Source organism: Lagopus leucura, unplaced genomic scaffold (assembly GCF_019238085.1).
Source record: "Lagopus leucura isolate 7727_CA_CO unplaced genomic scaffold, USGS_WTPT01 Super-Scaffold_100157, whole genome shotgun sequence".
NCBI classification, from domain to species: domain Eukaryota; kingdom Metazoa; phylum Chordata; class Aves; order Galliformes; family Phasianidae; genus Lagopus; species Lagopus leucura.
The window spans coordinates 13,184,162-13,208,231 of NW_024962334.1; the positions used below are offsets into that span (position 1 = coordinate 13,184,162).

The following is a 24,070-nucleotide window of genomic DNA, read 5'->3' on the forward strand; positions in this document are numbered from 1 at the left end:
CATGAGTGAGTGTGGGTCTGTTTAATTTTTTTTCATATCAAAAAGAAGAGAAAAAAAGAGCTGAGAAGTTGATGTTGTTATCAAGTAACACGATTTTACGATCTAGGACTTCAAAAGTACTATATTCATGAGACTTGCACTAATCTGTACAGACAATGCTGAAAGCAAGCAGGCATTGATAGTGATACAGAATGTTCATTTCCAAATTTAGCTTCTTTATCAGAGTATTAATGTATGCACTTGTTTCTTAGACACTGCTTAAATACACCAGAAATCATGATAGCGTGTACATTTGCTTGTAATATTTTGTAGTTGAGAGCAAAACTGGCCCTCCTGTGAAGCATATACTGCAGAGGCCATTAGCAGCACCTTGCAGTCCTCACAGTTCCTTGAAGTTGATCCTATGTTGATGAACTTGCATGCTGACTGGGTTTTGATTGAAGCTATTCTGTGGAGGACTGGAAGGGGAAATATTTATGTACACAAAAAAAAACTGTTCTCACAGTGTTTCCTGCCTCTCACACAGCAGCAACTCACAGAAATCCTCTTCTGTTTTCATAGCATGTTCAGAAACGATTAAGGATCAACATCCAAATGCTCCAGCACCCAGCCAAACTGACCTTAACCTCCTAATCCTTTATCAGACTTGACCATCAGATGAGGAAGGAGTTAATGTAGTTTCTGCTGCTAAGTCAAAAACTTAGTGTCCTTGAATTTCCTTTTAATAAAAAAGAGAGAGTGGCAGGAGAGGGGGGTAGGATGGGGACCATATCAGAAACAAATACAAGCAGCAAGGTTTACATGAAACTTTTTGTTAATTGCACAGATATAATTGCATCCAACCAGAGACACTTGGTTGTCAAATGAGTGTTTTATAAAGAATTTCCACTTCCCTCATTCCCCTCCAAGTTGTTTGCCTGAGGAGCACAGCGCTGGCTTTTGCTCACATGTTCTTCCACATTTGAGGCTCAGAATCAGTATCTGGTGTATTCAACTGACATTTGGGTGATCTGGAAATGGTCAGTGTTTCTGGAAACCAGGCCACAGCAGTGGGGGCAAAGGGACTCACTGACTCATTTCTGGATGCCAGGTGCTAACACCATGTCACATACAGCTCAGGCAAGCGTTGTCGCTCTTTGGAAAGGAGGAGGAGGAGGAAGAGGAAGAGGTAACACGGGATGGTTGAAATTGTGGCAGGGAAGAGAAGACGCTGAACTGTTGGCAAGGAGGCTGGCAGTAGACACAGCTTTGGCAAAGCCAGAGCAGTCTGTGAGCATGGATGGGCCTGATACGTGCTAGACAAAAGGGCTGGCAGGTGGCCAGGGTCTCTGCAAGGCAGCAGCGTGTGCCTGTCCTTGGGGGTGACTGTCCTTGGCACCCAGCCTGGGGGCCCTGCCATTGTCAGCCTCTCCTTGATTGCCCAGCAGGCCTGAACAGGGATCTGTTGTGTGTTTTGTTTATCGTCTTTTGTTTGTGACTTAAAGCGATCCTGCAGAGGGTGACTGCACTGTTTGTTTCCCAAGCAAAGCATTCTCTGCAGTTCATCAGGACTTACTGCCCTGTGTGGGAAGTTGCCAAGGGAGGCCAAGCCGATCCCATTGCCTGGGCAGTGATGATGGCAGGCCCCAGCCCTGCCCTCTGCCAAAACACTGCTATGTAGTCAAGGCTGACTCCTTCCCCCAGACCTCTGCATTGGGTGGTTTCTGGGGAAGGGTGGAAGATGACCCTAGAAGCTGTGCCTAGAGGAAAAGCTCTGCTTTGGTCGCATGAGGCTTCTCAGCCCTGGCTAGTATACCTTCTTCTACTGACCTGCCCATCCAGGCACTGAGCCAATGTAAGCCCACCAGACTGACTCTGCCTGGCACCTTGTTGCCTGCTGGAGGAGAAGAAGGACGAGGAGGAGGGTGGTGGTAGAGGAGCAACCGGCCAGCGAGGCTGTAGCATTCTTCATTGATGTTGCCACCAAATGCCTCATGCCATGAGGTCATGGCCATGGCCGTGTGTAGTGAAGCTGAGAGACAATTCAAGTCTCAGTTCACGGCCCATATAGCACGTGATGGTGCCCTGGGCCTGCTGCATGAATGTGTGGTTTCATCATGTGCCCTGGGGACACGCCAGCCCTTCCTGAGGCATAAGAGGTGCTGAGAACTCTATCCTCAGCCCAGAAAACATATGGCCTTGCCATCACCTTAGTCCTGGCAAAGAGAGACACTGCACCTCCAAGCTGGTCCCTGCAGGCTTCCTTGCAATCAGCTGGCAGAGACCCTTACCTTGGTTCACATGGGAAATGTGCCAATGCACAAGAAAGAGTCAAAATCAGTCACGTCCTGAGTACAAGCTGCTTTCCAGTTTGCAGCAGCATCCTCTCAGTGGTTTGCACCTCTTTGAGTATTTTTAAAAATGTTCTGATATGTTGCCAGTTTATAGCAATGTGGTTTCTGTCAGCCCTCTGCTCTTTTTAATGCAGGGATTTTTTAACAAACTGATGTAGAAATGTTTTGCCATTTGATTTAACAATTTTTCTTTATTTTCCCCTCCCCTCTCTTGTCTTTGCCTGTTTCGTGCACAGTGCTGCAACTCTTGCCCATGCACCTTGCTCTGGGGGCTCTTACTGTTTGAAAGGCAGGGAGAGCACTGCTCTCCCTCCCATAGCAGGGGTTCTCAGTAATGCTCCACTAATAAAGGGACACTGCATGCCTGGTCCCAGTCACATCACCTAGTCACAAAGACCAGATATATCTAAATCAAAGGGATTTGGCATTCATAATCTCCAGCACTTCAAAATTCATTTGAACTTTCTTTTCCTGCCCTATAAACTGCTTTTCTTTTTTTTTTTTTTTTTTTTTTGCTTTTTTTTTGTTTTGATTTTATGGAGTGCTAGCCTCCAGCTCTTTGTAACTGTGAAGATCTGAACTACATGGTCTTTCCAGCTATTCTGTGATACCTTAAAATGGCTTGCACTTTTCCCAGTTTTTCTGTTGCCTGTTTCTCCTTAGAAACACTGAGGTTACTCTGTTGGTTCTTGAAAGTGTGTTTCACCACAATCTCTCTCACCTTAATCAAAGTGCTAAGACTGTTGCATTTCTGAGACAGATAGCCCTTCATCAAAGTGCTGACCTATCATTAAGACTATATCGGTATTAAAAATAAAAACATATCAGCTTGTAGACTTTCCAATTATGGTCCTATTCATGGATCAAATATCCCCATTCTCTTGTGCCTCCTGTGAAGAAAATTAATAGTTTTCCAGCTTCAGGGACTAGAAAAGTGTATTCTAAAAACAGAAAATAATCAGAAGCTGTGCTTCTTTCCTTTATGTATGTATTACATATCTGTAATAGAAAGAAAAGAAGAAAAGCATTGTCTTTTGTGTTTTTATGAATTTTCTGACTACTGTCAGTATTTGTGTAATATAATTGTAATATAACTGTTTTTAACAGACTCAAAGAAAGAAAATAAAGTTAAAAATAATAGCAGCAACTGCTGTGAATGCATGGAATGATCCGTTTTTAAAACACAGATGGAATGTATGTGAGATATCAACTATCAGATCTAACCATGTTCAGAGATTTTTTCACAGTATTTTGCACTCACCATAAATTATTCCGAAGTTGTTAACCTCCTTATGGTATCAAGTGCTAGTTTGTCATAACTCAGTGATGAGAATAGCGTGTGAGCACAGTGAGCATGTGCTTATACTAGTGATAGAGTTAATTGTGGGCATACATGAGGAGCTGTTCTTTTTTTACATGAGTTGAAAGGGGAATAGACAAATTCGTGGCGTTTAAAACCATTTGGGACTACTATGAATTCTCCAAAGCTCACATTGTTGGAAGCTGCAGAATAGTCTCAGGAAGTATAACTACGTGCTTTCCTCTTCTGATGCACTTTCCTGTCTGCATGATACGAGGCTAACCATGGTCTAACCCTGAATAGACTTTATAATGTGATTATAGCATTTCTTATAGTAATGTGGAAAAAAAAATCATTGAGCTGTTTGCCTCGTGTCTGGTTCTATTTATTTCCCAGTGGTCCTGCAGTATGAAAGCATCAAAGAGATGTGACGCTCACTGTGCTTTCATGCTTTTTTACTTTCTCTACAGATAAAAAAAAAAAACAAAAATGTGTCAGTGGTAATAAAGCACAATGGATTCGGGGGGAAAAAAATCAAAAATGTGACACAACTACTGATAATCTCACATTCTAACTGATGTAAGAGAATTGAATTATTTTTTAAAAACCTGTGTTTGTTGTTGTTGTTGTTGTTTGTTTGTTACTAATTTGGTTGTGGAAGAAGTAAAGTTTTAGCATGGTCTGTATTCTAGTTGGACAAAGAGACAAAATGAGAACCAGTACTCTGAGCTTCTTTGAATTTCTCTGTATTGTCTCTGAGAAGAGTGGCAAACTGGTTTGGAAACCTTCAAGAAGCTTAGGAATATTAAGAATCTACATTGGTTTAAAATCCTTAAGGCAAGGGATAGATTTAAATTAAGAAGACTGACAGTGGGTTATTTATTGGTTTAATTCTGTTTCCACATCTGTTTGAATCATGTTTTGAAGCTTTTGGGAGTAGAAAACGCTTTCAAACTGATTTTTTTTCTGTTTTTTGTTTTTTGTTTTTTGTTTTTTTTTTTAATTTTTATTCTGGCTTAAATGCGGACTTCAAAGAAAAACAAACTTAAACCAACAAAGACTTCACAAATTTTCCTTGAGATATAGGCTTCATTTTGACTGAAATCATTATCTTGTTTCATTTCTGTTTTCCAAGGCAACTACTTCACCATTTTCATTGCTTTTTGATTTTGGGAACAGCTAATTTCCAAGCACTGATTTTGGAATCTAGATTTTTGTTTAAATCTAGTCCTGCCATCCTTTCAGCCTGTCATCATTGCTTCTTTTTGCCCGGGTGTGCTTTCTGTGCATCCTTATATCACTGAGGAGGGAACAGTGACTGAAGACATCTATTTAAGATATCCTCTGAAGAGTTTTTGCAGTGCCATTAAAGCTTTGTTTGCTTTTGATGAGAACTTCACCTTGGTACAAAATCAACCTTTTCAGACACAGCTGAGGAAACTTCCAGTCGCAGAGAAGTTATCTGGAAAGATGGCTTTCAATTAACTAAATGCTTGTGATTGTAGAAATCCCTCACTGTGCTTGTCTGTTGGAAAGCACATTGCCGTGTAATGGAGCTCAGAGGTTGCAAGAGAACAGTGTAGAAGAGCAGAGGAGAGCAGCTGGTTCTTGCCCAGAGCAGTGAGCCAAAGTGGAGCCCAGTGCAAGTTATCTCAAAGAAAGAAGAGGGCCAAAATCAATCCATTAGTTTAGCTTCCAGTTCCTTTCTGGTCTTTTTCCATTACTACACTTTTGCAAATATGAAGTTCTTACAAGCTTCAGAATTATCTATAGTTTCATAATCTTCTGTAAAGCAATGTATTCTTACAGGGTTTTGCTTACTTGGTTAACACGAGAACTCCTACACCCACTTGTAACCTTTTGACTGAAACCATTAAGATAACCCCAGAAAAATCCTGCTCTCTGAAAATCCCTCCATGCCACCCCACACACAAGCTGGGGTCATTCAGTTTCTGAACTCTCTGCAGGTAATTTTGCTCAGTCTTCAAACACACTTGAGGTTTGAACCAAGCTTTGAATTAGAAGTCCAGTTCAGAAATGAATCTGGAGGGGTTGGGGAGGATCTAATGTGAGGGAAGATGCACTTCAACTGCCCAGTTCCTTCAGAAGGGATAAGTTAGAGCAGAGCATTGCACCTCATACACGTAGGATGTACCTGCTTGGTCATCACTTGCAAATTCATAGTTGCCTTTCTCAAGGCTTCTTCAGCAAGCATTGTAATGTTGAAGAAAACTGGTCTAGCACCAGCATAATAAGATTTCACTATACCTGCCAGTTCCCCTTAAAGTTACACCAGGAAGAATATTAATCAGAAGATGCTGTTTTTAATGGGTATTCCAATACACTGTCTGTTTGAACTAGCACACATTCTTCAGATATGCACTTGTTTTAAGGTTTTGAGAAGAAAAAATGAGTGCATGTCAAGCATTTCATTACCTTCACTATTTCAAAGCACACATCTAGTCTGAGCTAAAGCAAATAATTTTGCCTAAAGAGCAAAAAGGAAAAATGAGACCTGGCTTAAGAATCCTTTCTTCTCCCAGTCTTTCACTAGTGGTTTCCACCCCCTCAATTAGACACAGTCTGCCACATTCACTTCAGCAATAACACTGAAGGAAAGCTATGAACAGTAAAACTAATGAAGCAGAAGGAAACCCAAGAATACCTTACATTGGGCTCTTCTATAATTAGCTCAAACTGAATATTCTTCGCACACAAATGTGCACTTGCCTTTCAAACTCAGTTAAATCTGTGGTCATGACTGTGGCTTTCACAATTTCATCACAGATTGAGATCATTGGTAGAAAGTGTATACCCTCCTTCATTGGTTAGGAGACACCCATCCATTTCATTTTTCCACCCTGGAATTCAAAATACTGGAGAATTGTATTGTTCATTTGATCTATATTTCTAAGCAAGAGAAACTTGTACCCTGCAGTTAGCTGAGCAAACAGAAAATCAGAGAGGTGCCCCCCAAAAAGAAGAGAAGCCTTGGCATCAGCATGGCCTAATTCTTTGGATTCCTATTAAGACCTCTGTGAAAAAGAGAAATAGTATTTAGGAAGCTGATTGGATCTGACCTGCCTTTAGGATAAGCCTGGGGCTGCTCTTGACTTGATTGAGTGGCTCCATCACTGTACATCAGTGAAGTCTGGAAACTGGTTTGGCTTTATCCTCCCAGTTCATGCCTAAACTGACTTTTGGATCCTCTCACAGCAGGTTGAGAGGGGGGAGCCTGAGAACTTCAGGAGATCTTCCAGCCCTCCCTTTCATTCTCCTTTTCTCTCTGCACTTATAAGAGCCACTTTCTTGATACAAACAATAGCAAGCAGATCAACCTCAAAGCCATATTTTATTTAAATTTAGGAAAAAATTAGAGAGATAAGAAGATGGGACAACAGAAGAATTAAGCTATCATATATAAATTTACATATATATATATATATGGCAATTAAAATTTTCCAGCTGTGTAAGGATGGGAAAAAATAGGGCAAGAGGAGGCTGAGGAATCCTGTTATCAAATGAATAAGACCTCAGCACTTAGTCTTCACGATGCTAAACATAGAATAAGTTCACCATTCAGTGCTGCATTTGGACTTTTAGGATATGCAAAAATGTTGTCTAACAACTTTCAGAACAGAAGCATAGCAGCTATTTTGGGTTGGGAACATTCTGCTGCTGTTGGTTTTGTGTGGTGCAAACAGGTAACCGTATCCTGAGAGAGGAATTATCGTATTTATTCTGTACTGAGAGGATCTTTAAACATGCAGTGTTTATTTATCCCTTAAACTGCTAGTGCATCTCTCCTTCCCAGCTAAAAATTGTCCATGTGACATTGCCATTTAGCACTTCCAACAGAGTTGGTAATACAGTACATCTGTCATGAGCAGGATTACAGTTTGCTTTCTCACCTCAGTCTCTTCTTAAATCTTTAACAATAACAAAATGACAAATTGTGGGCAGAATAGAAAAGTATTTATGTTTTCTAACCATTTAGGATGTTTCAGTGCTTCCTGAAATCTCAGCATGAGAGCAAGTGCCCTATCAAGGGATAATAAGGCACCCATATTGAATTAATTGTGATCTAATCAAATCTGATTTCATCTGATCTAATCTAATCTCATGTCTTTCCAAGCAGTGGGACATCATTATGCCATCTACAGGCATGATGCTCACACAATGGCTTGGGAAGTTACTTCTAGCTTTAGCCATGTGTCTTTTCGATAGCTGTGCCTGTTTGTCCTCAGTTTCTGGCTTCGGGCATTATGCCATGGAAGATGAGGCAGATTGCTCTGATACTTGTATGAAGAAGTTGCATCATGCTTACAGGCAGCAGATTTAGCTCCTTTAGGTGATCCCTTCTTGACAGAGAGCTGATGCAAAATTAATTTTAACAGCAACAGCTGGGCTAGTCTAAGGCAAATAGCAAAAAGAGGGCAATATCTGTTACTAGCTCAAATGTCATTCAAAAAAAGGGATGTTTCTGGGCACATCCTTTTTTTTTCCTTTTTGTTTTTAAATCTGTTGTTGCCAGTTGTCTTACCTGGTTTCTCCCTTCAGAGCTTCTCTTGTTGTAGAAGTTGTGACATTCTACTGTTTCTCCATTCGCTCTGCTCTGAAGGACTGTGAAACTACTGGGCAATTATATCAAGTCCCTGGGGGCAGTGGTCTTCGTGGTCCAAGTGGAGCATGTTCTGGTTATGTGCTGAATGGATGCTCTGACATGTACCACACAAATGCTATGGGGCTGTTGGTGCCATCTGGGGAGTGCCTACCTTTCCAATGGATCTTCCATCTAGCTGTGGCAAAGCACAGAGGTAGGGCTTATTTCTCACAGGCTTTTGCTGATCAGTAGCTAAGTGTGTGTGTGAATGCCAAGCTGAGCTGATCTTTGTAAAGACTGTTTGTGAAGTGAACCTACAAACTCCTAATACTTATGTGCAGTAACCGAAGTGAAGATCTGTGCATGTTATACTATAGGCAGGCACCTTGTCCTCATCCATCTGAGTCAATAAAACAGCCGCAGGGAAAATCCCCGGTACAGGAACTCAGTCACCTGTGCCAGTTCCCAGTCCAAGCCGGCAGCAGTACTCTCAGCAGGATGTGAGCAGTGCCTGGGAGCCAGCAGAAGCCATTCCCAGGGATCAGGCTGGAGGCAGCCACAAGATTTTGGAATAGAAAAGCAGGTGGTAGTGTAGACAGCAGCCATCCTCTGCTGGATGGCCTCAGCGGTGGAGAGCAGTCCCCAGCACGTTTAACTTAAAATTGTATAGGCAGAGCTTTAAGGCTGAAATGTCTCTGTGTCACAATGGGATGACAAATAGTTCCTTCTGCCAAATATTGGCGGGTATTTAATGTGCACCTTAGGGCACGTGCTGTGATCAAGGAAGGTCGTGTTGATGTTGCATGAGGACTCCTGACTCCAGCAGTGCCACGCTGCGGTAGAATGCAGAGGAGAATCATAAGTGCAAAGTGCTTTAAGATCACACTCCAGCAACTTTTACCAGAAAAATACTCCTGATTAGAAGTGTGATCTTTTTCAACAGCATTTCTATATTACCAAAAGCCCTTTGTGGATGCAGTTACGCTAAGGGAAAAGTAAAAGCTTTGGTCAATATAGCTTATTTTGTCCAGGGAACCTGCATAAACTGCACTACAAATGTATGGTTCTGTATGTGGAAGCAGCTCTTCACAAGGAAGACACAGGTACACCAACTAATGTCTCTTGCCCTACTTCTTCCAGCACAGAAGAAGGGCAAGCAGCTTAGAAGTCTCAGACAGTTGCTTAATATCTAGTAGATGAGTAGATGAATCCTCCCTTTCCAACGAAATTGCTTGTGCAGTGGCAGAATTCTTTCTGAAAGTAGACTGTATGTAGCATAAGAATGGAAAAAGACAAACCAAGGAACCCAAAATCTGACATCATAATCTGTTATGGATTACATAGGGTTTGCTTTGCAAGTACTCTAAATCTGTGTATACATGTACACTCACTCATGCTTCTGGTATTAACAATAGAAGCTAACAGTCTTTGGTACGAAACACACAGGGCGTAAGAGGAAAACTCTCCTGTAAGCAGATTTGCCAGCATTTGGATCCTGCATTAGCAATGCTTTAGGACTGCTGTCTACTGCACATGCAGGAGATAGGGCACAGCAGGGAACCACAGGGCTGGCACTTAGCAGATTACATGCTAGCCTCTTCTCAGTGGGCTTTGCAAGACCATCAAGTACAGAGATAGAAGAGAAGGGATTTTGCCTCCTACTGAGAGGCTGTCAGAGCAAAATGAAACTACAAGAATGTTTTTTTCCTTCGCAGTAGACATGTTACATGTGAAAAAAGAGTCTCATAAGCAAAGGGTAATGGGATCAGTTACCTGCCCTATGTGAAATGCTCCCCCTGTTGAGCAGTGGAACAAAACACTTCAGTGATGATTAGCTGAAAGAATTTGGGCAGAATTATTTTTTTACATCCTGTCAGTATAAGTGATAAAAGATGTGTCTGTGTCCTGCTCACAGGTCAGGACTTCACTATAGCAAAAAACTGACAGATTCAGAACAGACAGTTTTTCCTCATCTCAGAGTCTAACTTACGATCTGGCAGCCAGGCCAGAGGCTCTGAATAGAAACCAAGGTACTGGTCAGAAAAGTGAGACATTCCTGCTCAGTGTTCTGGTTGCCCACCTAACGAGGAGCAGTAAATTGAAAACAAAATTGTTCATGTTTGGAGTACTTTTTTGGAAATGCATCCCTTCAAAGTTCAGAGTCAAGGAAGGGATGGTAAGGGTGAGTGAGTACAGAGAAGTTCATTAACCTGGTCACACACATGCAGGTCATAAAGCACAAACTGCAGCAGCAAAAGGTTTATAGTCCCCAGGGGACATGGCCATGCCTCTGTTGTTTAGTCATCTCAAATCCCATTTGAATATGTCTTTGGCATTCAATATAGGTTAAGTGTACATTCATGCTGGGTATAGGGAGGGAAGTGACTCTTGAATGAGCGCCATCAACTTTGGCATGAAAACCTGGCCACAAAACCCATCAGTGCGCACACTGGAGAAGAGGCAGCTGATACTCATGTCTGAAGAAGGCTGCACATCTGTGAGGCTGCGAGCTGATACTGTCAGGTACAAAATGAGCTGCATGGCAGGGCTGCAGCACTACGAATCCTGCAAGATGCCCTTGCTCTCCCCTCCCTTGACAATATAAACCTTTGATGTCTCATCTTTTTGGCTTTGCACTTTGTGTAATCATTAACACAAATGCCAAGGGCTTGGTTAGCGAATGTAAATGCTACCAGTTAGTAAGGTATCATTTTACCACCACTTCACACCACTGTAAAGCAGGAGTGTGGGCTATGCAGCAGTAAAGAATCAGGCCCGGGTATTCACTTCATTAGAAAACCATTTGCTGTATGAATGGCAAATAAGAAGGGCAAGTCCTTGTATGGAATTGACTTGACTTGGAGCTTGAGCTGGAAAGGTTAATGGAAAAGGAGAGAAATAGAACTGAAAAAAATAACTGAATGTGCATCTGAATATTAGGAGAAGATAACAGATTTTACTTCACATTTTCCCGCTCCTAGGCAAAGCTTCAAGCTTCAGCATGTTTTTAAAATGCATTTTAAATAATATAAATATATTTATATATAAATATATAAATATATAATCTATGCCCATAAAAATACAAGTGTTTGTAGGTATGTATATATGCATATTTGGAAATAATTCCATTTGCAGTACGTTTTCAAAGATAATTCTCTTTGAAAGAAAATCCCTTTGCCCTTTCACAAGGGTTCTCTAGCACTTTGCACAAATTTTGCATGTGGAAGGTATGCACTTTTTTTTTTTTTTTTTTCCTTTTTTTTTTTGGCTTTGGGTACTCCTCTGGTTGTTTTGGGTTTTTTTTTTTAGATCTGCTTTGCCGTAGGCCCTGGAAACAATAATAACAAAATACTCTGGCAGTTGCTTCCATGTGGCTTGCCAAAGGGGTGTTAAGAAATTTTCCTAGTTGTTCTATATGTGTGAGCTGCAAAGAGGTGATAAATTGCTGAAGGAAATTAAAGCCAGGGGTTGAAGCTGAAGTTTTGTGGTATTCTGATTTGGGCAGCCTTAGATTACAAGCTGCCGGTTGTGTTGGAATCAAAAGGTTAGTTGCTCTCTCTGATTTACCCAGGAGTGCTGCAAGGGCAGACTAATGGATAAAAACATCACACAGCCTCTGGTGCTCTCTGTGCTTGGTCTACTCAGGTGCTGGAAAAGGAAACCCTGGGATGCTGGAAAGGAGCAGCTGAAGTGGTAACTGTAGTGCTTTGGACAAGCAGTCATCTCTCATTGTGGAGACTGCCATGGTTTGGCACTGGAAGGAAGGTTCTGTTGGCTCCAGGTTGAGACACAGGGCTGCACAGTGATTAGCCCCATGTTTTTCAGCAAACCATGAGGATGTCTGGCAGGACAGCACGTGGCTTCACCAACAGTGAGCACCTTCTGGTCTTTGCTTTGCAACCATCCTGCAACCCTGCCCAAAGCATGCTGCAGGCCCAGCTCCGATGCTTCGTCAAGATCCAGGCGCTCTCAGAGCTGCCCATGGTCGTGTCCCACAGGTTTACACAGACTTTCCTGGCCTTGCTGCAATGAGCAGTACTGAAGTGGAGAGTGGGATGAGGTTATCTGGAGGCAGTTATGTGAAGGGGCAGTGGTTTTCCAGGCTGAAATTCAAATCGGAGCTGTAGCACTGTAGACTGTCACTTCTTTGTGAAACTATTGCTGCTAAAATAAAAAATTATTTTCTCCATTTGCAAGACTGTGAAAACACACTCACCTTCCTGTGGACGTGTGCGGAGTGGAGATGTCAACTCACCCCATGCAGTCTGATGTGGGCTACGTCAGTGTGGTCACCTGGCCCCTGGATGAGGTAGTCCTGGCTCCTTCAGGTCAGGCCTCGCAGTACAAAGGCTGCAGAGCTGCAGAGAGGGAGGAGAAAGACAAGAAGGACTGTGCCTGGCCTTTATCTCTTGCATGCTTTGGCCTCAGAAAGAACCCCACAGCATGTCTGCCTGGTGAACAACAGGTTGAATGCCTGGTGATTTCCAGTGAGTCAGGAGCAGCCCACACTGAGGTTAGACAGCAACGCAGAGCAATGCACCTTCTCCAGCTCTCCAAGACCCAGAAATTGAGTTGAGGGAATCTCTTTTTCACCTATCTGCCAAAATCCCCTTATTAAAATAAGTATCACCCTACATCAAATATGTCAAATAAAAACTCGCCTACTAAGGCAAGCTTGCAGTTCAAGCTATTCAAAACAGCAGTGGCAAAGCATTAAAACTGAAAGTAACAGCATGCTCCCCTCAAATCGGTATTGTTGGCTGTTTGCTTCTGAGCCATGGGCCCCTGTGCAACACCAGCTGCCTGGATTATCCAGGCAGGAACGGGTGAGAGCGTGAGTGCAACAGGGCCATTTGTGCTATGCTAGCACTTGATACAGTCATGGGCTGTCTTGAAGGGTTTGGGAAGACATGTCCACCTAATCACTGAGCATGGAGGAAGAAGAGTGAGAAAGCATGGGGTTCCTTCAGGTGACGCCAGTCAGCCAGCTGGAGCTGTGAGTACACGTGGTAACTGGTCTACTGACAAGCCACAGTTCACATTTTGCTTACAGCATGATCATCCAGCAATTGCAAGTAGCAAACCAGTACAGCCAATATTTAGTTGCTCCTTCACAGACAGAAGGACGGGAAGCTTAAATTTCTTAATAATTTATCATAAATATTGCACTCTGCCCTTGCACAGTGCAGAGTAAACTTGCTTGTAATTCATGCTGGTGTCAGTTCAGTGTCTCTACTTCATTGTAAACTTACATTAGAAATCCTTTCCTTGAAATGATTCCAGGTTTGTTATGCATTATTAACAGACACACTAATACTGAGTGAGCTTATAGTGATTTGTTATACCAGATTCTAGAAACCTGTCATGAGACCACAATTTACTAGTGTTATCTCAACACCTTGTGCAGAGATGCAAGGATGGTTTGGTGACATATCATCCTTGACACATGACACATAGAGTGCATGCTTCAATCAACACGCCGTGCCTCTGGGCAGCGTGGTGCTGCAGCCTCTGCAGGGGAATGCCACTGCCTGTGAAACCTCCTCCTTTGCAACTAGTGGTGATGGCAGTGCTGTGGGGACTGCAGGAAGCAAAGAGCCTAACCTGATATTCAGGAATTAAATACATCAAAATACAACAAGTTTTCTGCAATATTGTTGATGCTTTATTGTTTGCAGAAATGTCTAAGCAAATCAGAACGTGCTGATGTTTTAATTATTCAGCAAGTGGCTTGAGAAATACTAACTGTAGTAGCTCTGTTAGGACTAGGACCAAGATAAGCTCATTATGATTTGCTTCATTTCATCTTAATTCTGCAGTAACTCACCCTGTTTACTTGAATTCTGGTTGTCCTGATTAACTTGAGCACAGTATGCCCATGTCATAATTCAAAATAAGTGGTGGTGATGAGAAAATGCCAACACAGTGATGTTATAATCTGTAAAATTATGCAAGATGTGGAAAAAATATATATATTATTATCTGTCTCTAAGCAGTGGGGCCAGGATGTATTCTCATAAGCAGTAGCTCAACCTGGCTTTGCTGCAAGCAGAATCTGCCCTTAGCTGTCCGTTAACAAAGAAGCAGCTTGTTTCATCTCCGCCCCACACTGACATCTCTCTTGCAGGAAGAAGGACATTCTGGTCATCAGTTGAGCAGAAGATACTAATGGAGGTGCTTCTTCATGCAAGCAAGACTGCAAGCCTGAGCTCCCTTCCATGTGATGAGAAGATAATGCATGATAGCAATGAGAATGTGTTGCTGTCATGAACTAAGTGCTGACTTTTGGCCATACCAATGATAACAAAAGGTTACAGAAATGCTGAAACTCAAAAATATAAACACAAATACCAGACCTCCAGCCCTCCCATAGGGCATTTCTAATTGTCAAGTGAAGGGATGGGAATTGCTGTGATAAATGTCATGTATCTTATAGTTTGTTACACAACAGTGGTGGGGGAAAAGGGAAGGTACAGAAAGGAGAAAGCTGGAACTACTCATATCTACTTGGTAACAATAACATGCCTTTTGATTAGAAGTGTGTTTTAAGCATATTATTTGAATGTGTAAAGGGTTATGTTGGTCCTGAAAATACCTGATGGCCATCATGTTGCTACAGAGGCATTCTGCCCACCAACACTTGGCCACTATGACATTGCCATCGGGTTCAACAACAAGCAGGGCAAGACCAGGCAGGCAGGGTGGGACTAACCATGCTCTGGGAGCTATACCTCCACAGCATGATCATGCAGCATTTTTACATATGATGGATGTGGTAAATGACAGCTGTTATGCTAACACTGCACTCTACTGTATACCTGGCACAAGAGTTAACATGAGCCAGCACCAAGACTTGCAGTGTCACGGGTGGTGGGTATGCACCCTTCAAAGCCTCCTGTACTGTGGGAACTTTCAATGGTTTAACCTAAAACAAGTTTCATGCTGAGAAAAATGCTGTGCAAGCACTTGGTTTCAGTTTAAACACCATTTACTTTAAAGTCACCTCTGGGGATGGAAGGATGCTTTTTTTTTTTTTTTTTTTTTTTTTTTTTTTTTTTAATCAAAATGAGTGAAACCAAATGAAAGGTGTCTGCCTACAAGCAGTGCACAGGAGTAATTATGGTCCTTGCAGTGGAACTCAAGCAAATATTTCTGTGGCAGTTTCTGAATTTTGCAGAGCATTTGTCTGCCTTTACCCCTGCCGGCACCACAGAGATGGGGCACTTCAGCCTAAGAGCAGCTACGGGTGCTGCTGCACCAAACCCCTACAGCCAGTCATTGGGCCACTTGTGACTGTGGAAACAGCATTTTTTTGTCCATGTGTCAATGTGGTCAGAGGTGAGTCTCAGACATACTGTGACATAACAGCACGTTCTTCCTCTAGGGCAAGAGCTGCAGCTGAATTCATCAGTAGGAATGGGATGTGAGGGACTTCCTCAGGTGGACTGTGCTGGGCATTCACTTCCAAGTGGGATACCACATTGGGTGCTAACGATGCCATTGACACCTACTCCCCCTCTAACCTGATCACCTCTTCACAGATCCAGCTGGCCCTTTGAAGATATATCCTCACCCAGTGTTAACCCCAGCTTGCTTTTCTCCCTGCTTCTTGGTTCATGGTGGCACAAGCCAGAGCTCCTGGCTGGGTCTGTGCAGGGGACATTGGTCTGAGGAGGGACAGAAGAGAGCTCTGGGGCATCTGGTACTTTAGGCTGAGGAAGAGCACTCATTTGGAGGGTTTGGTGCTGTAAAGCAGGTGATGTGGCTGAGCTTTTACTGGGAGGTGCCAGGCTGCATAGAACTCCTCTGGGCAGGGGCAAGAAAGATGTCCCTCAGCGGGTACTGGGGTATCACAAAAGCAGCTGGTTAGGTGAGAAGATATCTCATCTCTCATCTATTTCTCACTGGAAGCAGAAAGCGCAGAAGCCAAGTCTGTAATTTCCCAGCTGGACGTCTTTTTTATAGGACCTCTTTCTTCCATGAAAAGGAGGAGATGCCTCCATACCTATCCTCTGGCACTTATAACTGCTTTGTAACAGACAAAGTAAGCAGCTGGAGTGAACCTGGGCCCTCAGTAAAACAAGCTTGGTTTCAGGAAGTCAAAAGAGTTTTGTGATCTCCTGCCTCTGTCCCACAGCATTACTGTGGGGAGGAGAGCAGAGCACAGCCATCCTGCTGCCTTCTGAAGGCATCTGGCAGTTTGTGCAAGCATAGCCAGGTCTCCAGCATCCCTGTCTCTTCTTCTAGGTGTCAATTTCTATCAGACACCTGGAAATCCTGGACACATTTCCAAGAAGACAGGCACAGTCATTTGATCGATTGTTGTTCTGGTTCTTGCTCACAGGTATAAAACCCACTTGCATTCATATCTCTTCTTCACCCTGCAAATAGCAAAGCAGAGATGGTGACCAATGGAGCCACTAAAGCAGGAAAGGTCACGTACAAAGTTGTTCACTTAACTCCAAAGGTCTTTACTCTCTCAGTTACAGGCCCTGACTGCCAATCTTCAGTTTGGGTATCTTTAAATTTAATCTGTCTATATTCCTTTTGCATAGCTCTTGGGCAAAAAAGTTTGGCTCTGTAAAACAATATTGCCAAGCTGCTGCATGAGGAATGAGCCACACATAGAAGATATGTAAGTACACGCTCGTGAAAAAATCAACAAACACTTCCCTCATATGTGATGATGCCCTTTCCATGTCTAGTGTTGTCTTAGCTTCATTTTCATTACTTCACACATAAAAACATAAGTTAAAGGATGTGCAGAATGTCACACAGTGAAGTAAAATTATTGGCTGATCTAAGAACTTCCACCTCAAGCAGAAGACTTACCTTCTAAACTTTGACTCTGTGTCAGAACCAATTACTTTAATGTAGATTTTTAAAAATATATATAGTAGCATCTTAAGACTTTTTCAATATATTTAAACTTGTTCTACAATATATATAGTAATTGTTTTTCAGTGCGGTCCAAAATGCATGAAAGATTCTAAAGATAGAGGAGTTTTCACTGATGGCAACTTTTAAAAAATAGAAGATAGATAGAAGTTAGATGATGGATAGCTAGATAGATAGAAGTTAGATAGATAGAAGTTAGATGATGGAGATAAAAGGCCATGAAATAGATATTAAGGCCATGAAGTAGGTGAAGTAGATATTTTTACTCTAGCATTAGAGAAGACTTTTAGCTTCTAAATATGCAGAGGCACTATATCAACTATAACAAACGTGTGCCGGTGATGCATCCAACAGCACTTAATTATCAGTTCTACAGGAAAATTAGGTGAGAAAATTACTTGTCTTTTTATATTTATTTTATTTATAAAAACCCAAAGATGATGACAATTCTCTCACTACAGCATGTTAGACATAGATGGCTTGCCTGTCTTATTTTTCTCCCTTGGTGATGCAGATTGATAAATTCCTGCAGTGTGCTCAGTTTAATTTGTTACTCTTTTACAAATCCATACTGTGTAATTTTAAAGATAGCTGTCTTCAAAATTGGTAGACATTAAGCAGTTCCATTTTTTATGGTGTCGTAGATCAGAAATGTTTAGGATGGAAGTAAAGAAACCAATCAAACCAATCTGGTCCACTACCTTGACCTTCTTTGCAATGTGAGGTTCATAGTCATATGTTGATATTTGTATGTCCTTTTTGCTTTCCTCCTCTGTAAATTAATTGGGGCATTAAACAAAATCAAAACATGAAAATTTTTGCAGATGAACAGATGTCAGCTAAAAGATATTGAAAGCTGTTGTGCTGCCAAAAGTGGCTTGTTCCTAAAGGAACTTCAGAAGGGAAGACTTGTTCTATTTGTTTTGTGTCTACAAATGTAACATAACGGCAATGGAAGAAGTGTCTCAGCCTAGAAAATACCAAAGCAGGCAGGGGTGATTCCACACACAGTTTCTTTTCGTACTGAACTTGGTTTCTATGTGCAGAGGGAGTGGGGATGGCATAGGGAACAACTGAAGTAGCCATTGCTGATGAAAGAAATGTTTGCCAAATACTGTCCTATGCTCAAATAAGGTATCTGAGAGAGCAACAACAGCTACCATGGTGTGTGTTTCATTTCCCTCACCCTGGGGTATCCCAGGCATAACAATGCTCCATGGAAAAGAAAAGAAAAAAAGGAAAGAGATAAGGAAGGCTAAAAAGTAAGACAAGAAATTAGTCTTTGAATGTGAAGATAAAAAAATAAATTATCAGGAACTAAACTTGTTTTAATTTTCTCACTGGTACTGCAGGGTTCTGGCATGCATCTGTCAACATGGCTGACGTAGCTACACAGGAATATCATGATGGGAGAAGTCTTGGGTAGAAAAATCTTACTGCATACATATGATGAAAGAGAAGGGAAAGGCAATGTTGGAAGAGGACAACCTGTTCCCAGCAGTCAGCAAAGTCTCCAGTCATTTTACAGCAGTGGCAGCTGCCTCTTTCTCAGAGGTAAGGCGGGAGTGCCCCTGGGAGCATGGCATTTCAAGGAGAACAGATCACAGGTGATGTCCTTTTGAGGTCAGATTTGGTTGTCCCTCATGTAAAATACGAACAGTAATGGATAAGCAGGAGTATGACATTCACAGGGAGGAAGCTGAAGTAGTTGGTACATCAATTAGAAGGAACATGTCAATTTGTGCTTGATTTCCATCAGGTGCCAACCCATTAAGAGAATATCTGGTGAATTAAGACTGGAAAAGGTGAGAAAGAGGGAGAGGGGAAAATCTGGCTGGGGAGGAAGCAGAAGGAAAGCAAGCATAGCCTGCCACAGCGGCCTCCTTCCCATCAGCCTTCTAGGCAGTTGGGCAGGCTTTCTCATGTGCCAGGCTGCTGTTCCTTGTGGGGACATCTGGTATCCCATCCAGCAGTAGGGTCCTTTCCAGCTAGACTCCTTCCTCTGGCTCAGGGACATACCAGGCCACATGCAACACACTGAGACTTTAATAAGTGCTCTGTATAGCACTGGTGCAGGTGGGCAAGACAATGGCATGGGAACACCTGTGCACACATCTGCTTCTGCTATAGCAGTAAGCTGCTGCTTCACATGGCACATTCCAGTATGTGGAGAAGATCATGGATGGAAAGGGGCTGGTGCATAGTGAGCAGCCAAGAAAGGCAGGTGTGAGACAGATAATTCCAGGTGCAGGTACGTTCATTTTCTTCTGTTTTTTTTCTTGATAATCTGATAATAAACATGCAATCAGGGATGTAGGTAGCTGCTGGATTTGGTATTGGCACTAGGGCTGGCACGTCCAGCCGATTTTCCTATTGTCTAGGAGTGTGCATGCCATTACAGCCAAGGAAATCATGCTTTCTTGGGACTCAGTTTGAACAGTGTCTAATAAAAGGCCTGATGAAGAGAAACTTCTGCATGATTTATTTTCTCCTGGGAAATTAACCACTGTATACCACAGCACACATGGCATATGGCTGCCTGTCCATGGGAGCACTGCATCCAACTTCTGATTCAGCAAAATATTGGAAGTGGTGTTATGATAAACTGGGCTTAAACAGAGGTATTAAGTTTGATATGGGCTTAACCAGTCATTTTTGCGTAGATGAATGTAAAACATGAAGATTTATATTGTGACTCAGAGCTAGATTTTTCTCATACAAGCAATGGATTAAAAGTGAACAGCTACTGAGTCTGATTGCCAGACTAATTTGGTTTATTTTCTGTGTGTATTATGCTGTCTCTTCGCCTTCTGAATATTATATGAAAATAAGAAAATGGAGGCGTAGAATAGAATTATGGAATGGCTTGGGGACTTTGAAGTCCATCTGGTTCCAGCCCCCTTGCTATGGACAGGGTTGCCTCCCACCACATCATGCTCAGGGCTTCATCCAACCTGGCCTTGAACTCATCCAGGGATGGAGCATCCATAGCTTCTCAGAGTAACCTGTTCCAGTACCTCACCACCCTTAAACAATTTCTCTTTACTGTCTAACCCAAATTCCCCTCTTTCACTATAAACTCATTTCCCCTTGTCCTATCATTATCAGACAATGTAAAAAGTTGGTCCCCTTCCTGATTATAAGCTCCCCTTGAGTAATAGAAGGCCACAAGGAGGTCTCCCCAAAGTCTTCTCTTCTCCAGTTTGAATAAGTCCAACTTCCCCAGCCTGTCTTCACAGGAGAGGTGCTCCAGCTCTCTGATCATTTCAGCAGGCATCCTCTGGACCTGCTCCAACAGCTCCAAGCCTTTCTGTGCTGAGAGCCCCAGGTTTGGATGCAGTACTGCAGATGGGACATCATAAAGGCAGAACAGAGGGGGACAATCACCTCCCTCACCCTGCTGGCCACCCTCTGTTGATGCAGCCCAGGATACTGTTGGCCTTCTGGGCTAAAAGCACACACTGCTGGCTCATCCCCAGGTTTTCATCACCAGGAGCCTGAGGTCCTTCTCAGCAGGGCTGCTCTCAAGGAGTTCTCCCAGTCTGCATTCATATCTGGGATTGCCCTGGTCCAAGTGCAACACCATGCATTTGGCCTTGTAGTACATCATAAAATATCATACAATCCGCATAGTGCAGAGTATTCTGTCTATTTTATTTATTATTGCTGTTACTATTTTATTCTGCTCTGTTCACTGGAGACAATAGCTATATTCTTTGCAGTGGACAGTTAAGGGTTGTCAAATAATTGAATGGACTTCTTTTCATGTCTGATCATTTACAGATTTGTTTATGCTCTAATGTTCAAGTGTTCCTGCCTGATATATCTTGTCTGGGAAAGAAAATACTCACACCAGCCACCACCACATTAGTGTAAGTTCTTTTCTCAAGTTAATGATATGTTGTAACAGAAAACCTAGAGCAAGATTTAAGTTTAAGATTAAGATTTAAGCTAAACTGGGTGGTTTTACATGATTTGCAAAAATCATTTAAAGCTGAACAAAACAAACCTGAAGTGATATGTAATTTTTCTAAATAATGGTGCTTCTAGAACACAGATGTTTTGTTGGGTGTTGTTCTCAGACTCCATGTTTCTTCTGGAGGTTCAGAAATTGGTATGCAAATACCCAGTCCCCTTTTGTATTAACCTCATTAAGGTCAATAAGCATTTCACTTTAAACAGTAATGCTCCAAGATGGGAGAGTTCAAAATCTGGTTTGCTTATTTCTTTCAGAATTTGAGGATCCCTATTACCTTGTGAAGAAACAGCATGTAAATCCATCTTACCAGAAGCTATTGCACTCTATGAAGTGGTACAGTTAGCGTTCATTTATATTCTCTCTTAATTTTGCACCAAGTTCAAATGCAGTCTCCTAAATTCACATACTCATGCTAGCTTCCAGTATTTACAATAATTTTCTTTTTTTCTAAGGATTTCTTTTTTCTTCTGCACAGAAAACTTTGCAGAGACACATCATGGGGTGGGCCATCACCAACCTCTTCTTTGGTACTGAACAAAAAGGAAGAATCGCAGGATGAGAATTTTGGTAAGCTGGAGAGCAGACCTCTGGAAGGGTTTGTTCTGGTCTTACTCATAAGTGGACCCTTCCTGTCACCCATTTATAAATGTTTTGAGTCATTAATGCCATATTTTGTTTCTGTAATGATAGTCTGAGAGTTGGTGGAAACCCTTCAAATACCAAGATCATCTTGCTGGGAGAGGCAGAGTGGTGCATTTGTTTTTGCTAAATTAGCATTCAAAATCACCAGATTTGATGGGAATTCCTTCTCTGATGTTAAAGTGTACTGAAGCTTCATGTAGTTTTGGTGGCTCTCCAGAAAAGTTTTCAGTTTGTTTCTTGATATGTTCCAGTTAGGTTTGCAGTAAGATGGTGGTGGTGGATCTTTTAATATACATGCTGAAAGGAAGACCAAAGGATTGTAATGCTAGAACTGAAACAGAAAATTAAGGTTTGTGCAAGGTTTGAAAATTAGAAATATATTTCTGCTTCCAAGGAAGAAGCATGGCCTGCTAGGTAGAGCAGAAACAAAGCCAGGGCAGATTTCTGGATTTTATTGCTGGCTTTGTTATTGGCTGCAGTGAGACTTTATTTGTGCTCCCACTTCCTGTTTTCAAGATGAGGGCTATACTTGCTAAAAAGGGTGAAAAACAGTGGCTCTGCAAGAGCTTTGTCTGATAGGCAGAAAAATACAGTGATGTCTTCTATCGCTCAGCAAGCTGTAACTAGCCTTTAAAAGTAACTCAGTTGAAGTGGTAAATGCCTATATTAAAGAAATAAACAAGTTTTAAGCAAATTCTTAACAACAGCCTTTAAACATTTTGGGACACATCCCACCACTCGTTTTTAATCCAGAATTCTTTTTCTTGCTGTTTGAGAAAGAGTTTAACAGTCAAAACTTGAGGGAAAAAGCTTCAATATGTTTGTTAGCCTCTCTAAAGTAAGTATCAACTTTTCACCTTTATGTGGCATATGATATGTTGATGCTTCTTCATTGCAAGGAAAGTTGGCTATGTGCAGACAGAACTTTATTTCATGTTTGTGACAAAATCTGAACATGAATTATATGACAGGAAAATGGAGTTTAAATTTTGGGGGCTTCTTAAATTTAAGGGGCATCTACAGGAGGAATAATCTTCCAAAGAACAGGGGAATGTTGCCTAGGACAACATTAATGAACTAGCAGAAAGAAAAATATGATTTTGCGTATGATATTTCAGAAAATAATTCGTTGTATGGGACTTTCTCCAATTTGTAGTCGCTGGGAAAACTTTCTCTGGAGTCAATTGACGATTGACTAGCACCATGAAACGGACTTTTTTGACAGGAAGTAAGTGTCAAATGCTGGCATTTTGCAATTGTTCACTTTCCCAGCTGCAAATGACATTGCAAGACTAGAAGATCTAAGCCCTATGAATCTGAACAAGTGTGACCATAATGCCTCACTGGGGCTGTTTGGCTCTGGCCTAAGGTAAGGGTTGCACTGACATGATGCAGGGGATTTAAACCTCAGATAAAAATAAGCTGTGTGTGCACACTGCTGGATCAGTTCAAAGGTCCATCTCTCCTCTCTGGAAGTGGCATACATGCCAGGTGACATACAAGGGCCCCCTACATTACAGGAATATGCTTGGCAGCCCCATCGGATGGATTTTACCTGAGTTGTTCCAGGCCATCTTTCATGTCCCCAGCTTTTTCTCACAGTGCACTATCACCATTTCCACAATTATCACAGTTATTGTCCTTCTGCAAGTGAACAGTGAAGCAGTTGAGTTTGTGAGACAATGTTAAATATAACAATATTTTTTTCTTGCACTGTCTAATCTCATACCTGCTTCTTTTCTATTTTCTGTCACACTCTTATTGATGCAGCTGTAGCAATGTGGTGATCACAAATTTCAGGAGTGTCAGAGAGAAATTTTCATGTGCAATTACATACACTTCTTTTATTTCCACATATTGGCAGGAAATAAAAAAAGTATATTCCTATTACTAGCAGCTGATTACAGTTTCCTTATTCTTTTACTGCTAAAATAATTGCAGAGTTGGAAGAGCTGCACCTCTGTCTTGAAGAGAAAAAACAAGCTTTGGAAATGATGCTTTGTGCCTGTGCAGGTGAGTTTGCTCTTTTGCAAGGTTTATTTTTCAGATCACAGGAAAGGGATTTGAGTGCTAGAATTGTCTGATTCCATGAGAACATCTTCATTTGAAAGGATATCAAGGGCTGCCTGTTAATCCACAGGCTAAAACTTAAGTAAGCAGAGGCTAATGTCTCTTTACTGGTTTAATTAACGACAATTACTTGTCTAAAGATAAGGTATTTCCAGTTAAAAGCCATTCCCTTCAACTCCAGATCAGCTGAGAATAGTTCAAATTAGTTTTAGGGTAGGGTCAAAGACCAGAATTTTAGGGGTTTG

The 24,070-nt window shown here is 41.8% G+C and overlaps 1 long non-coding RNA gene across 1 annotated transcript; it reads left to right on the forward strand.

Annotated features, from left to right (window-relative positions):
• The first annotated feature begins 21,623 nt into the window (after window positions 1-21,623).
• Window positions 21,624-23,765, forward strand: LOC122189610. The gene is made up of 3 exons (XR_006181883.1): window positions 21,624-21,680; window positions 22,912-22,983; window positions 23,697-23,765. It is a non-coding gene; the product is annotated as an uncharacterized LOC122189610 (long non-coding RNA).
• Window positions 23,766-24,070: the final 305 nt, after the last annotated feature.